The following is a 4,778-nucleotide window of genomic DNA, read 5'->3' on the forward strand; positions in this document are numbered from 1 at the left end:
CCCTGTCTCGAAAAACCAAAAAAAAAAAAACAAACAAAAAAAAAAAAACAAAAAACCCTCAACCAAACAACAACAGAAGTCAACAACAAATGACCCGCCAGGCTCCCTTTCCCTTCATTCTTTAGGGACAGCTGCTCTGAAAGCTGCCTGGGAATTGGCATTGCCAGGAGTCTGTCTGGCCCAGATGACAACTGTCAGTTTTGCTAGAAGGTTCAGAATCCTTGTTAGAAACATCTGGATAGGACCGTGAGGTGGCTCCATGGGCAGAGGTACTTGCTCCATAAATTTGGTGGCTTGAGTTCAATACCTGCAACCTATGTAAAGGTGGAAGGAGAGAAGCAACTCCACAAATTGTCCTCTGACCTCCATGCTGTAACATATGAGCGGACAATAATAAAATATTTAAAATCCTGAGTATAGGTGTGTGGGTGTGTGTGGGTCTCTGCAGAAGCCTTTGAAGCTGGAGTTCCTGGGGGTTGTGAGCCAACTGATGTGTGTGCTGAGAATTGAACTAAAAACCTCTCAGTTGCTAAGCCATCTCTCCATTGCCAATTAAGTAAATCTTTGAAAAGGAATGGATGTATAGAAATGGGCTTTTAGGGACCTTCCCAAACCATCATTCAGGTTTCCTGAATAGTGGGACCTCCATGTGGAATTTTGTTCTGTTTTCCTGCCCCCTAGTGGTCATTTTTGGAATTCCCGATAGCTTGAGCTCTGAAAGGTCCCTTGCTCTCTTGTCTGAGCTAACCTCTGTAGTGTGGAATTTTGTGTACATGTTCCTTCTGAATAATCCACTCCCCTTTTCCTTTCGCTTTGAGACAGGATCTCTGTGTATCCCTAGATGTCCTATACCTCCCTATATAGACCAAACTGATCTGGAATTCAGATCAGAAATCTGCCTTTTTCTGCCTCCCAAGTGCTGGTATTAAAAGCCTCATAATTTCAATTTCTTTTCTTTTTTCTTTCTTTTGGTGGGGGGGGGGGTTTCAAGACCAGACTTGTCTTGAACTCACCGAGATCCCCCTACCTCAGCCTCCTGAGTGCTGGGATTAAAGACGTGTGCCACCACTGCCCAGCTAAATCCAATTTCTTATCTCTGCAATTTAAAAGCCAAGTGAAGCCAGGTATGGTGGTACAGGACTGTCATCCTAGCTACTCCAGAGACTCAGACAGGAGTAAATAAATTCCAGGCTAACCTTGGAAACCTAGTGAGATCCTATCTTTAAAAGTAAATCTGGGGCTGGGGAGATGGCTCGGGAAATAAACTGTTTGCTGTGCCAGCATGAGGACCTGAGTTCGAATCCCCAGCACCTCCCTGGAAGTTGGGTGTGCGCTTGTAACTCTAACACTGTGGGGTAGAGAGATTCATCTGGGAGCTTACTAGCAAGCCAGCCTAGCTGAAGAAATGAACTCTAAGTCAGAGAGAGACCATGTTTCAAAAATTAAGGTGGTAGGAAGCAGCGCTGGAGAGATGGGTCAGCAGTTAAGAACACTAGCTTATCTTCCGGAGTGCCCTCATGGCAGCTCACAAGTGTTTGTAACTCCAGTTCTAGGAGATCCAACACTTTCCTCTGGCCTCCGAGGGCACAAAGCCCACATGTATGCCAACCAAAGACCCATGTACACAAAGTATTAGTTTTAAAAATTAAGGTGGCCAGGTATGGTGGCACATGCCTTTAGTCTCAGTATTCAGGAGGCAGGCGTATCTCTGAGTCCAGACCAGCCTGGTCTACAGAGCAAGTTCCAGGACAGCCAGGACTACACAGAGAAACCCTGTCTCAAAAAGAAAGAATGACAGAAAGACAGACAGACAGACAGGAAGAAAGGAAGGAAGGAAGGAAAGAAGGAAGGAAGGAAGAAAAAGAGAGAAAGAGAAATGAAAGAAAAGGAAGAAGGCAGAGAATGATAGAGATCCAAAGTTGACCTCTGGATCACACACACACACGTGCACGCACGCTAAGATCCTAGCATACACAAGGTCACTGGTTCTATCTCCTGAATCGGGAGAGCAAGAGAAAGGGACAGAAGCATGGACAGGAAGTGGGGGAGGGAGAAAAGCTAGTTTCAGCACACACACACACACACACACACACACACATACACACACACACAAACTTATGTGTGATAATGAAATATGACACTCAAAATCTCTGCCTGAGTTTCATCTCCGACTTCTAGTTTCATTCTAGGCAAACACCACAGTAAACATCAGTACACTGAAATAGAAAGAAATCCAGAACTTGTTTGCACAGTAAGTGCCTGTGGTAGTAAGTCATCTGCAATAAGGAAACCGGGGCTAAAGGAGTGGTTTATTATCTCCTTTAAAGCCTGAGAATTGAAGCTAAAGCCAGGCATGCCCACACAGCGCTATGAGGCAGACACAGGTGGATCCCTAAATTGGAGGCTAGCCTGGCTACATAATGAGTTCCAGGCCAGCTAGTGAACATAGTAAGACCCCTCCCTCTTAAACAATGCAAAAGAAAACCCAACTAAATAAACTAAATACATGTTTAAATAAATAAATGTTACAAACAAAACTCTCTAATGAAAACATATTACAAGAAATAAATAAAAACAAAAGAAAAATCCTATTCAAATTTCTGAATAATGACCTTGCAAAAATGCACATGCATAGATACCAATCCAACACAGGCGACAGCGACAAAACAGTAAGTGCAAAGATACTAGGATTTTAATTGAATTTAAACAAAGTCAAGTCCTACATAGAGAAGTGGAGTCAGGGAATCAGTCAGTCTGGGGAAATGACAGATGAAAGATCCCTTTCTAGTAAGATGACTCAGTACTTGAAGTGTTTGCTGCTCAAGCCATGAGAATCTGAGTTTGGACCCCCAGAACCCACATCAAAGTCTGGTGTGGTGGTGTTCCTACAACCACAGCACGGTGGGGTACAGACAGATGGATTCTGAGGACTCACAATCCAGCAAGTGTAGCCACAACAGGGAGCTCCAGGTTCGGTAGGTGTGGTGGTCTGGATGTAATTGGCACCCATAGTCTTCTAGAGAGTGGTGTTATTAGGAGGTGTGGCTTTGTTGGAGGAAGTGTGCCACTGTGGGGGCGGGACTTTGAGGTTTCCTATGCTTAGGATACTGCCCAGTATATCAGTCAACTTCCTGTTGCCTGCAAGATGTAGGACTCTCAGCAACTCCAGCACCACATCTGCCTGCATGATGCCATGATGATAATGGACTGAGCCTCTGGAACTGTAAGCGAGCCACCCCAATTAAATGTTTTCTTTATAGAAGCTGTGATCACTGTGTCTCTTCACAGCAATAGAAACCCTGACTGAGACAGAGGGAGACCCTGTCTCAGAAAGTGAGGCGGAGAGGGAAGACTCCTGATGTCAGCCTCTGGCTTCCATTGTGTATGCCCAGCCAAGTGCACCTGCACCCATGTGTACAAGAGGGAGTGAGCATGAGAATGTGCATGTGTGCGCGCACAAAGGGACCGGTTTCTCCAAGGTAATATCAGATGTGGTGAGCTGCCAAGAAGGTTTCTGAAGAAAACTTACTGAACATTTGCAAATAAGTATCGAGGCTAGAGGCTAATCTGAAAGGAGCTGCGAAGACTATCAAAGATCTCTTTTTCCAAAATCCACGATCAAACAAACAAGCAGTTGTTTTTGTTGCTAAATCTGCATCCCAGGTCTTTAAGTGCCAGGCACAGTCTCTGTACGAAATGGTTTCATTACCATTAAAAAAAAACCAAAAGTTGCTGGGTGGTGATGGTGCAGACCTTTAATCCCAGCACCCAGGAGGGAGAAGCAGGCAGATCTCTGTGAGTTCGAGGCCAGCCTGGTCTACAAGAGCTAGTTCCAGCACTAGGACTGTTACACAGAGAAATCCTGTCTCAGAAAACCTAAATAAATAAATAAAAATTTTAAAAAAGTCAAGGGCTGGTATGGTGACACACATGGGATCCCAGGAAGCTGAGACAGGTCTTCAGTGAGACCCTGTCTCAAAACAACAACAAAATCCCAAATTCCCTGATGGAGAATACAGATGGGGTGGGTGCATGGCAACAGGCAGGGGGGAAAGGAGGGGGCTTGAGCCCGGAAGGTGGTGGCACACACCTTTAATCCCAGTACTCAGGAGACAGAGGCAGGCAGATCTCTGTGAGTTCGAGGCCAGCCTGGTCTACAGATGAGTTCCAGGACAGCCAGGGTCACACACAGAGAAACCCTGTCTTGAAAACTGAAACCAAAACAGTACAGAAGAGAAAACATGTATTTATTTTAGCTCCCAGTTCCAGGAAACTGATCGTGGAAGGGAAGTCACCTCAGCAGGACACAGCTGGTCACACTGTATCCAGTCAAGAAGCATCCCCTGCCTAGGCAATGGTGGGGCCCACAGTTGGGCAGGTCTCCCTCATATAGTATAATCAAGGTCATCACCCACAGACATGACCCCAGACCTTAGCAGGCCCTTAGAGCTTAGCACAACTAGTTCCATGATGGAAGTGCCATTCAGCTGTAAACTCAGCTCGTAGACAGCAGCACCTGCCAAAATAAACAAAGGCCCGGTCCACCCAAGTCCACAGTTCTGGGAAACTAAGTTTTCTCCCCTCGCGTTTTGGCTTCTGTAGTTCTGCTTCTGGCTGACTGTTCTTGTTAACTGAAGTCTGTCAACCCAGAACATAGTCTGTGTGCTTCAGAGCCCACCCCGAACTGCTCGGCGCCACACCAGGTTCCCAAAGAGCCCACCCTGAGCTGCTCGGTGCCACGCCGGGATCCCAAACACCCATTGGAGTTGCCGGCCAGC

This window comes from Microtus ochrogaster, unplaced genomic scaffold (genome assembly GCF_000317375.1).
Source record: "Microtus ochrogaster isolate Prairie Vole_2 unplaced genomic scaffold, MicOch1.0 UNK27, whole genome shotgun sequence".
In the NCBI taxonomy this organism is placed as follows: domain Eukaryota; kingdom Metazoa; phylum Chordata; class Mammalia; order Rodentia; family Cricetidae; genus Microtus; species Microtus ochrogaster.